General features: G+C 43.6%; 1 protein-coding gene across 2 annotated transcripts in view; it reads right to left on the bottom strand.

The window, feature by feature from the left end:
* The window catches only part of BOK (BCL2 family apoptosis regulator BOK), a 36,697-nt gene extending 24,231 nt beyond the window's left edge, over window positions 1-12,466 (bottom strand). For both annotated transcript variants that reach the window (XM_076341871.1, XM_076341873.1), the window contains exons 1-2: window positions 12,170-12,466; window positions 9,267-9,392 (exon numbers count right to left, since the gene is read on the bottom strand). The gene's annotated coding sequence lies outside the window, so the exon portion shown is untranslated. The remainder of the gene's footprint in view (window positions 1-9,266; window positions 9,393-12,169) is intronic.
* Window positions 12,467-12,531: the final 65 nt, after the last annotated feature.

Genomic DNA, 12,531 nt, shown 5'->3' on the forward strand with positions numbered 1-12,531 from the left:
AAGGGCCTTTTAACAGTTGCAGTGGAAGCAACTAATTGTGCTAATTGTGAGCACACTAAGCTTATGAAAGGGTCTGCGTAATACGATTTCCTGCAATAGCACAAGAATAACCCTGAGTGCCCTAGGAGGTCATTTCCAGCCTTGTGTTCACACAGCCTGGTTTCTATCAGAGGTATTGTTTTGTTTCACCTCACAGTGCCAATCCCAGCCACTTCACACAGCCTACAACAATTCCAGCAGAAACTATACACTGTAACACATAGATCTGATGTTCTAAAACACCTGCAGAGTAAGGGCTCAGAGAAGCAGAGGGATGCCAGAGACACACAGTTCATAGCCAGAGAGCCTGGGAAACAACCCCACTAGCCCCCACCTGCTACAAGAGGTTTCCCTTCAGAGAGAAGATGCTCTGGCAAAACACTGGCATTCTTCTGCATTATCTCACCCAGTTTTAATATACCATCTTCTCCCCACTGCCTCTCCCTGTCTGATTTTTGCAGCAATACTTCAATTCTGTGTTTGTGAGGTTATCACTTACCACTATGAAAACACCTACAATGTCAGGCTTTAGGTTGCAAAACCATACAGGAGGAGCAGGGATGCTAGAAGAAGCTTCTTTTTATACAGAAATATTTTGCCAGCTGCAACAGGAAAACAATAAATGGAAATGGCAGCTTAATGGAACCCAAGCAAAATACTGAGGCGTTTTGAACCTTTCTCTCATTTCTGAAGGGTTTGATTCAAAGCCTCCTGAAAGCCAGTTTCTTGTGTTACTTGCATATCAGGATCACACTGGAGCAGGATTTTGCAGTGCCAAGTGTCACATGCCAGACGAAAGAGGCTGTGTCACAGTGAACTTACCTTCTACAGCCTTTAGACTGTCCTCCTTCATAAGGATACGGGTCTAGTGACTTAAATGCATCAAGTTTAGCAACCAGTCTATTACTTGGGTTTCTGACATGGATTATCACCAATACCCAGTTATCTTCTCTTAACCCACTGCCATGCTCACTACCACTGTTTCTAGACACAACTTCCTTGTTATATGTATGTTTTGACAAAGGCAGAACAAAGATACAGTGCACTCCAGAACTGACATACAAACACATTGAAGGGGAAACTGTAGCATGAATTTAATGTTAGCAAGCAGTACCATAAGTTGAATGTCTACCAGTATTCCTGAATCTTATTCTGGAAATGTTGCCTGAGAAGAGTTTAACCAAACATTGCTACTCAGGTACCAGCTGTCCACTGTAAAACAGCAGCTTCTAGCTAAATCTAGGACTTTGATGAGGCTGCATCATCAGCTTAAGAACCTAATTGAGTAGATATAACTGTTTTCATGGTTTCCTATCCTCTAATTTGCTTCAAAATGACACGTTTTACTGAACAGATCATCTCATAAGCCAAGAAGAAGGCAGACACACAGAAGAAATAAGAAGTTTTAAGTTGTTCGACAGCTATAGCTTTGCTTTGAAACACAAATAAAATATTTACATACTGTACCACCAAAATAGAAAAGGCAGAAAACACCTAATGAGGTCACTATCCCCAAGAGAGCAAAGAGGACTCTTCCCTTTCAAGCTCTAAGCCACAAAGGCAGAGGATAAGCCTTTGTCTCATTCTAGCGATTGATCACCCACAAGGTTTGGGAATCAGTTCACACTTCCGCACAGGAAACACGCACGTGGACAGATGAAGACAGGCAGGTGCCTCTGCCTGCAACGATCCTGAAATCTCAAGAGCCTGAAGCGGGTGCAGGCACTTCTGCACTGGCTCAGCAGCATTTATGAGCTCTGATGCATTTATCTGCTGCTTCGAGACAATGTGCTGGGGCACGGACATGTCCTACATGAGCAAATGGATTGCCGGATCTGATAACCACAAGGCAGGACTCTTTACCCTGCACACATCTTCATGCCCTCAACATGCTCCAAGGGATTTAGACTCAAATTTTGCATATCCAGAATGTGGCCCTACTTTTAATTAAACCCTTACTGACTTTCAGAAGGGCTCTTCAGTCTTAGCTTCTAGTGCCGGGCAGGGCAGCAACTATGCTTTTAAAAAAATCTGTCTTTTCAAGTTGTCAGACAAGGAAGGTAGACCGATGTCTCTGCACAGATCAAATTCGGAGCGCATGATTCCTTCATATGCAATTGATTATGCCATGCAGCATTTCAGCCATTAGGATGCACAGTTCCACCCTGACTGCCAGCAAAGTGTTTCTACACACTCCTTACACCCCAGGAGTTTGTAGAACTCCCTGTTGACAAAAATTTTCTTCAAGACTGCTTTGGTTAACAAGATTTACCCCTCTTACTTGGTGGGGCAGTATAAGGCTGTTTTTTTCAGCAGCAGGGTCAGCTAAAGCAAACTTCACCTCCAGCTGCTCGTACCCATTCCCAAATTGTCCTTCCTAATTGCACTGCTATAATTTTGTGTTCACTGGCACTGTGGACTGGTTCAGGGAGCTGGCTGGTTATTTTTCACCCAGATGCAATAAACCTTCAATCCAAAGCACATCTGCAGACAGAGTTGCATTAGTACAACCAAGATAGCTACAAGCAGAAGGAAACAATTTCAGTTTTGCCATCAAGACAAATGTCCATGAAACTATAGCGCTAGATTGTTTCTGCATATAAAAATGCAGCTGTGGTGATCTGGAGCTTCCTAGTCCACTGTAGAAGACACAGAAATGCTCACAGAAGGTAATCAACAGATCCTTCCACAAAAGCAATGATTGCTCAGCATGCCTGGGTTTCCCAGCACTTTTAAGATGACAGTTTTCATGACTTTTGATGCAAGAGACTTTAATTAAAAGGGTGGGGGAAGAAAAGAGATGGCAACTTTTTGTTACCTGACATTGAGATATCCAAATCAGGCATGTACAATAGCCAGGACAAAAGCAATTCCTTCCTTCTGGCTGAAACATGAGCTTGATCAAGTGGGTGTCCAAAGCAGGGTTAACTTATATTTGTTGACTTTGAATTCCATCATCTCCCTTACTTCAATCGGAAACCTTTGAACCAGAGTGTTTACATGACTCTGAAAGGCAGCTGGGTGCAGTAGCTGCTCTGAATGTTTGGGATGAGGCAATACATATACCCACCCCTGCTTAGGGAAAAAGGAAAACCCCACCATCATTGTTAGTGGTCCCTTCCTAGGCTCCACAGCACATCCTCGTTATTTTTCCAGGCTCTCAGGAAAGATCTGCTACAGGTCTTGGACCATCAGTTCGACAAGGGCCAAGAAGCTCTTCGTGCTCTGCTTCTTGCCCAGCCTGCACATCTCCTCCAGTGTATCAGACTCTAGCACTGCACACTGGCATGACAACAGCAAACATCTGGCCAGATGTTAAAAGCCATTGCCAAAGATGCTCAGGGTGGACCCACTTCAAAGTGATTCAAGTCAATTTTAATCATACGTAAGAATCAGCAAGCAGGAAATCTTGTTTGAGGTCACTGATTTTAATCTGGGTTTATATTTGTTTCTAAGAGAGGGTGAGTCTCAGACTTGCAGGAATTAAGACCTGTTTATTTGCATCTGAACACAGCTCAATGCTGTTTTCTTTCTCAGCTATAAAGGAGGAAAGTGATGTGTATTTAAGCAATTCTACAGCTAATACAAATCAGAAATCTGAATGTGTCCAGGGTGTTTTCTACATACTAGGTTATTTTTACTTCATGTTGCTAGTGTACATCCCCTTGAACATTCATACAAATGCAATTAAAGAAAAAGACATAATTTTATTTCTATTTTATGTGCTAAACTAAACTAGCAAACATGAAGTTGAAAAGGTTTTTAGAATGCAGAAAAGCTTCCGAGACAATAAAAAAACCAAAACCAACCCCCACACACAACACAGACTTTTTATCCAGCTACTGAACTGAGTCAAGTGTTGAAATGAATACGTAGCTTTTGAGGCAAATAGCCTTTGGAGGAAGTCAAAACTTCAGAGAAGCTGCAACCTCAGAGAAGTCTTTCTTATTGAGCTAGTTCAGTTTGTAATTTGATTATGAGGAGGTAGGGGGGGAAAAAATAAAAAAACCTACTACATATTGGGCAAGACGAATGACTTTTCACAAAAAGCCTGACGAACAACCTCAACATAAGCAATGCTGTTTGCTTGTATTTTGCAAGACACTCACATATCACTCTGCTGTGCTTTACATCACTTCAGAATTTCAACAGATGCTCACAGCTCTAATATTTTTGTTTTACAGCAAAGAAAGGGCTTAAACTGGACTTGATGATCTTAAGGGTCTTTTCCAACCTAAATGATTCTGTGAAATATTTACTTACCTACATGAATAAACTTTAAGTGAAAACTTGCACTAAAAGTTCCCTTTAACATTCCAGAAATTTCACCTGAGGAAGGTGCACACGAACTGGCAGTAAGAGTGCAGTATCCCACAGCTCATACAGGGAAGGAACACCAGCAATACTCTAGCCAGCTTAAATCTGAAGTCTCTCAGCAGCAAGGAGGAGGTTAATCAGTGAAACTAGAATTAGGGGAAGTGTTTTCAAAGAATTTAGTGGAAATACATAAAACTACAGTTCTGGGGAAGAGAGGTATCTCATTCAAGTGACTAATTTCAGCTGAAGTGCATAGTTACTTCAGTAATTGTAAGTGAAGTGTTAGTGGTTGTAAGGGAGGGAGTTAGTGTGGCTTAGCATCATTCTGTGTGGCAAAGACAGTGAGAAATAACACACACACAATCAGATCATGCATTTAAGAGTGGCTGCATTGGAGAGGGGAAAGCAATGCGAGAAACCCTCCCAGGTAGTGAGCTTTCCACTACAGCCAAGATACTGGGAGCAGTTAAGCACATCTCTCACAGCCCACTGTGAGGAAGACAGGCAGCCAGCGTGCCGTCTTGTATGCTTCCTGCCAAACGTTTGTTGTTTAAGGGGCAGAGGTTCCCCTCTAGTAGAAGTCGTAAAGTAGGGTAGATGTACAGCATGAGTCATTTAACAGACATAACTTCTTGATTTAAAACAAGTAGATAATGCTCATCGTGAGTTATCAGAGCAAAATCAGCTTCACACAGACCTGCACAGGGTCTATGCTCTATTTCTCTTGCACACTCCCAAGGCGTATTTTCACTCAAGGTCTTACTTCTCATTTCCTGGTAACTACAGACCAGTTTCTCTGGACAGAAGCCAAAGCAGCACAAAATTTCTTGTTGGCACTAACATACATAGAGCATTTTGTTAGAAGAAATATAATCTTTGTGATTCAAGGAGAACTTCAGTTCTAGAAGCAGCCAGGAGATCAGGCCGCTGCAGTGTGAGACTAAGTGATTTACATAAATTATCACTGAACCTTGCAGAAACTCACATGAAAGAGCTGTTAATGGTAGCTTTGGTCCACACAGCAGAGGCCAAGAAAGTGTTCATTAATAAACAGAAGTTTGATGCTAGCACTAAGCCACTCATCAGAAAGATGCATAAAAGAACAGGCAGCTTTGCACCTTCTTCCTTTACAAGAGGACAGAAAAAGCTTTTCAGAATCCTAATTCAAGCAACTATGCACTCAATCAGGTAGCTCTGCATCTTCATGTTTACAAATGTTTCTGGACAAATATGAGCAAAGAAGAGTCTTTCCTTAACAAAACATGGATTGCTAGTTTTCCCTTCTACAAGGCATCTCGGATGCACAGCATGGGAGTTCTTTTCTCTGATGTACATGCATCCTAGTAATCGGTTTTATTTAGTATTATATTTTAGTTTAATGACATAAAAAACATGTACTGATAAGAAAAAATTTCTGTCAGCAAGGGAATAACAGCTATCAAGTCACCTGGGGAGAGAAAGAATGGGGTTTTTTTCTCTGTAAGACCTTGCATACTGAACTCGGACCCAGGGATCAGCACTACAATGGGTTTACTCCACTGGAGAAACTGTGGTTCTCAACACACAAAAGAAACCATAGTTTTCTTTCCAAGGAGTCTCCAAAATGGCTCCCACTCATTGGAGCTGTCCTCACAAAGCAGGTCAGCTCAGACAGTAAAAGCTTCAGAAAGATGCAGTGGAAGTTTCATAGAGGAAAGCTTAAATGCAAAAGGGGTCAGAGGCATCTCAGAAGAATGAGTTAAGCTGTCATTTTCAATTGCAGAGATCTTTGTAAACACAAGCATGACCACACTGCGGTTTTAACAGAATTATAGCTGAGTACTCCTGTTCCTTATTTGGACATGGGTGAGAAAGCAGATGTTTGGCCAATCTGCACAGGCAATAGGCAGGCAATTAAAACAATCTTCTTTCCTCCAGCAGTTCTGGATAGTGCCATCTCTTTCTCCTCATTTTCCTGGGTGGATAACTCCAAACGGGTTCAACCACATTTAGTGGCTCCAGTTTAAAAGCAGGTAGGTAACTGAAGCATAATGTCATGCTATCAGTTCCAGCAGAGCATTTTGTCCTCTGTTTCAAGAAGCATTTACACTAATTTCCATAGATAGTCCGTGATTCCAGACAGGAGTCGAAGTGTTCAGTGAGTGCCAGGTCCATCCCCCGGGTAAACTGTATGCCAGCACCTATCCTTTGTCACTCAATTAAACAGGGATCCACCCATCCATCTGCATGCAACTTCCAGGGTAGTCAGGAAAGACTAGCAGGAAAGCTAAAATCTCTCCAGGAATGACACTAGCCACATCCATTCCTGCCTCAGCAGAGCACAGAGGTCTGCAAGAGCCCAGGATTCAGCTTCATCATCTTAAACTGTCTTCTACCACTAGACAGGAACATGGCTTGGAAGAACAAGTACTCCATGCTCTCAGCTTGGAAGAACCCTAGTTTAATTTAGGCATTAGTCACTGTGAGAAGCAAAGGGATGCTGAGCCAACAGGAGAGTCAGCTGCACTCTCAGCTTTACAGCTGCAAGCATCACTCTCACTTATTCCACTTTGCCAGCAGAATAGGGCGATAAAGGCTCTTTTCTTTGCTGAACACTCAAGACAGCTTTAAGAGCCACAATATCAGCAGAAAGCAAGCCCCATGCAGTCAATATTGCAAGATTTGTAGCAATACAGTCTGAAAGCAGGAACGAAAGTACTTAGCTTTAACAGTCTGCTGCAGTCTCCGTACAAGCAGGGATCTCAAAGAGCTATCATCAAAGCAAGTGGATTTCTACAGTACCAGCTCAGTCTGATCTACCTTGTAAGGGTATGGATTCCTCTTTGAATTCCCCCTTGCATTCCTACAAGGAGCAAGGTTTAAGGGCCGGAGCAGTACATTACTGCCAAAACAAAGCAATCACTTCATGCCTATCAGTACCTGTGATGCACCCAGGTAGAGCAGAACTAATCAGCCCTATGCCTCACACCAAAGAGAGGAGCAATTTTGATTTAGAGCACTTTCTGCTACTATTTTGCTTTGCTAAATTCAGATAAGATATTTACTGTTGCAATTCAGAACCTTCACCAAAAAGAAGTGTGAGTGGGGAGAACATCCCCATTTAAAACTGCCAACGTAGCTTGCAAGTTCAAGCAGAGACTGTTTTGGCATGAGCTTGAGTAGCATCTGGTATACAGAAGCTCAGTGGCCAAGTCCATATGCAAACTATAAACCACGGCAAAGAGGAAAACTGCTGGTAAAGTCCAACTCTTGCTTCTCTCTGTACAAGTGCATTCTTTCCTAGGGCTTGAAAGTTCCACTTTGCACTGGGCAAAAGCATATACCTTGGGAAGGTGACAAATTCAAAAGGATCTTCTTGTCAGGAAGATAACTTTCCTTCTATTCTCATAGTGTTACTGCTTAACTGCATAATGCAGCAATAGTGCTTTTCCACGTCGCTGCTCTCCAGAAGTACAATACAGAAAACCACTTCAGCCTCTCGGCATACTAATGGTGCTAGAAATAGCTCCTCTCCAAACAAGCACTGCAGCACTGAGAGAGTTATTCTGTTGCACTTTTTACAGTAAAGTTTTAACCCATCTATCCTGCTAAGTAACTCTTATCTTCAGGGAGAGCACTTAACACCTAGCACACCCTCTAAGGCTAACCACTGTGCTGCACAGCTCTGTTTATGCTATGAAAGTACTACCACTTTTCAGGGCTCTCCAGGCTCAAGGTGCCTAAGCTGCTGCTGCAAATAACATCCCATAATGACTCCACGGAGCAGTACAGAAAAATTTGAGGAGCCAGACCTGATGTCATCCAGCCACCATGTAACCCAGTCACTTAGCAGCTGTTTCCATCTGTGTGTCACGGAAGGTGACTGACTGTGCACACATTTTACTCTCTGCTGTTTTACCTTCGCTGTGCCTGAATTGCTATTATTGTACCCAGGGTAGACATGAGAAACTGAACCAGACTTGGCCTGGGCCACACAGCAGGAAACCTTAGAGTCCCAGTGATCTAGCCACTGGCCACCACCTCCCCTGCTCCCCAGCCAGCCACTCCCTTCTGCTTTGCAAGCAACAGATGTGTGCTTTAAAGCTGAGTGCACAGTATTGAGTTACTGGCTTTGAGCACCACTTCATGCTCCGGCATGAAGGGCTGCAGGAGGCAGACAGCATGACCCACGCAGGAAAGGGAAGAGCAGCAACAGAGTAACAGGGATTTGGGAGGAGTGGATGCTGCTATTTGCTGCCTTCCTGCAAGGACCATGGGGCTGCAATGCGCTGTTGCCACCTGGTGGCAGCAGCAAAAGAGCAACCCAGGTTTGCTTCTAAAACTGCTTACCACAAAAGCTCTCAGACAGCACGGTCTGTCTGCCGAGGGCGCTGGAAGGGCTCTCCAGACCTCGGACAACAGCACCAGGCTCGCGTCCTCATCTCAAACAGACTAGCTGCCACACGCCCCAGGGACTGGAGGACATCTCACAGCAGGCCATACCATACCGCTCTGCTCAGCTCTGAGAGATGCCTGCACAGCCTCTCTGACAGCAGCGTCACAAGAAGTTTCTCAAGAGGTACAGAACAACGTAGATCTGGGTGTTTTGAGTAATTAATACAGAAAAATTTGAACCAACCACAAACATTCTTGGAAGAGTTTCATAAGCCAGAGCAGGTAAGATGTAGAGCAATAGCTCTTGAGGTCCTTTCTTCATGGTTTCTTTTGGCCATAGTTACAGCCCTGGGCAAGCCTGCAGACGCCTGTTTACTCACCGGCATTCTTGCTTTTATCAGTTGACTGGGCTCCAGGCTGACCCTCCTTAAGATGTCTTATCACACTTTTTAAAATCCCCACCCCTCCACTTTCTGTCTGACCCAGGTACGTATGCAACAGGTGGGGATACGGTAATACAGCTGCAGCACTTTTACCTTCAAGTGGGGCAGCAACTTTGAAATGTCTCACTGAAGAGTTTCTTGTTCTCAGAACATCTGGTGAAGGGCAGCAAACAGCTGGAGAGCAGGCTACAGGACCCCTTGTGATTCACTCAACACTTCCTAGCAAAAAGTAAAAGCTGTGTTACTTTAGTGGAACATTTAAGAACACATCAGTCAAAGTTTCTTGTAACAACTATTCACACTCTTCTCTGGACTTCACAGAAACATAGCCAGGTGTATCAGCTTATTGGGTAAAAGTTGCCTATGCCTGCGTCAAGATTTCTCTTTTACGAGAGAATTACATAGGTTATCTCAAGCAGTGTTCATGCCACATTGTCAGCAGAATACAACAGTTTTCTGAAATAACTACTTTTTTATAAAGAGAACGTTAAGCAATTTTGACCCACTCATCTCCAACAAAGGCTCCAGTTCTGTGGACAGGAATACAGCAGGCTTCACACAGTCATTAGGCAAAACTTGACTTCGGAATGGGGACTGCAGCACAGCTTATTTTTAAGCAGCTTTCAGAATTGAGGTGGGGTTTGTGGGCAGAGGGGTTGTTGAGCAGAAGACTTGTTTAAATACATTTTTTTGTCACCAGCTTTTAACCTAATTGTTCTTTATTCTGGATATTTATTCCTCTGCTTTAACAGAAAGAACTAGAAAAGGGAGAAGAAAAAAATTTAACTAAACCAGCTTATCCCCTTGAAAAAGAATACTTTTAAAAAGTTATTTCTTCTCTATTATGAAAAGAAACCCCAACAACATGGACAGACATCTTTGTTTTTTAGCCCTATTTCCCCACAGCATCCAGGCTTGGGCAGCCATACAGCACACATGAATAGCAAATACGTGTGCTTACATGCATATCTATTTGACTCTTTCCTGCTCATAGTTTTTGACCAATTTTAATCAGCTTGGGAAAAAGAGTAGGAACCCCCAAAGCACAAAGTGCCTACAATTTTGTGAAGCAAAATGTAAGAACAGGTAAGAGCTTACTAATACTGCTATGAAGGAAAAGGCTAACCAGCAGTGTCAGAACTGGCATAGAAGAAAGGGACAGCAGCAAGGCTGGCTCAGCTCCTAGAGCTGCCTGCTCCATCAGCCATACTCACTTTCATGCCTACCTGCTTCAGGAACAAGTTAATCTTCCGTACTACCGTGACAGACCCAGGAGGAGCTGCTTGCTTACACTGAGCCAGAGTCAGAGGACAACACAGCCCTGCTTCCCAGGGCCAGGTGAAAGCTTTAACCCTAAATAGCAAGTGACAGACCTTTTGTAGGCCTGGGCACTCCAGCATGTAATTAACTCTCTGCTGTTTTCCTCTAGCATTTCCTCTTTTGCACTTGCTTAGCTAGCTTTTTTTAAACATAGATCTCTTGGAGGCAGGGACTGGGTTTCTTTCTGTGGAGGTGTGGCTCTTAACAGGTAGCTTCTGGGTGCTGAAGCAACATTTTTTTTTAATATATATACACAACTTGTAGTATGATTGTAGTATGTAGTATGACTACAACTCTGTAGTCACAATTGCTAAAGTTAAAAAAAAAAGAAAGCGCTAGACTGTTATGAATACAGCACTGACTGAAAAACAGAGGAACAAGGAGAGTAAGAAGACACTTCTATTTTCCTTTGGCTCCAGCTGATATATTCTGGGAATCAAATGGAGGCAGCTATGGACACAAACATGCCATCGACAGCCGTGGAGAAGTCAGGGAAGCCTCCTTCCCCAGGGTCAGCAATTTGTTTCCGCATTCTTTTGAGCGCATTAATAATCCTTTCCCACACAAGAAAGTCACAGAAATAACTGCCTTACAACAGAGCAATCATCCCCAACCCTATACATACAACTTGTCCAAACCAAAGTGACCAGCTACTGACCCGTATATGGTTTCTTCTAGGTGGCAACCTAGACCACAATTCCCACACAACATCTCCTGCCTGTCCGTGGACCCTGTTGCTACAAGGCAGGCTGCCCACAGGTCCCAAACAAGGAGGAACACCAGCCTACATTTGAATCCCCTCTGTCTCCTGTGCTTCTGGGCCAGCTCTAAAACAGCTAGCCAGCTTTTGCAATTTAAGATGGGCATGCCATGCTAATCCCACATGCTGATCACCCTTATTAAAGACTTACCCTAAATTAAGCTGACAAAACAAGTTAATTGCTGCTCCTCCCTGCAGTCATTAGCAGCTCCATGTCACTATCATCCCGACACCCACCACCATCCTAAGGTCTATAGGTGAGGTTAGTGAGACCACTTTTTGGTCTATGTTCAGACTTGGCACATTAATTAACAAACATTTTTTTGTGAGACTTTTGGCATCTTGCCTGATGCCAAGAATGAAACTACATGGCTAAATTAATAAGTCTCCATGACAGGGGGTGGAGAGCCAAGCCCTTGGGGTGAAATGATTTCCAAGTAAAGTACACAGGGACTCACAACTTACCCCCCTATGGGGCGATTTGTACATGTGCAAACAGGGAACATTCACCCCTTGGTCCTTGCTGCAGCAGAACTCCGTTCTCCTTCCTTTCCCACCTCACAAGGAAGCTTTGATTCCTCTGTCTGCTCCTAGATCTCTTAAGTCAAGGTGTTGTGCTGGAATAGGGATGTTTATGAGACAAGATGATCGTATTTTGTGGGGCTAGAAGACTGGTCCTGCAGGTATAAACTCAAAACTCAAGCAATCCAGGGATCCGACAGGTAAGACCTTTGTTGAAAACCTTCCAGCTGAGATACAGTTCATTTAAATATATTGTCTCATTACAGGGGTATTTCATACCAGTCCTCTATCTAACTGATGTTTTCACTCAAGTACCTCAAAGTGCTGGATGGTGTGATCAGGGGGCAGGGAAACGAGAGGGATGTGAGAGGGCTGCTCGCTGCAGCAGACCCACCTGTCCATGCAGCGACACGTGCCAAGGTTGTTCCTTTTGCTACAGCTCTTCACAAAAGCAGCAAAAGTTCATCATCAGAAGAAACCGCTTATGAAAAACGCTTTGTGTGCAGGCAGCCACGCCAGAGCTTGGTAAAAAGTTGCGTCTGTTTTGTTAACTCTGAGGAAGAAAATTCAAGTCCAGTTTTAAAGCTGACTGGCAACAGAAGTTGTGAGAATTATTTTTTCCTTTCAAAACGTGAATCAGCCACTAGCATTAAAGCACGTGGAGAAAAAACCAACCCCACAAAGCAAGCCCTGGGAAAAGGGCAATCAAAAAGCTCTCATCGCCCCGCGCCTCGCCTCACCTCTCCTGCTCCCAGC

Source organism: Aptenodytes patagonicus, chromosome 6 (assembly GCF_965638725.1).
Source record: "Aptenodytes patagonicus chromosome 6, bAptPat1.pri.cur, whole genome shotgun sequence".
Classification (NCBI taxonomy): Eukaryota; Metazoa; Chordata; class Aves; order Sphenisciformes; family Spheniscidae; genus Aptenodytes; species Aptenodytes patagonicus.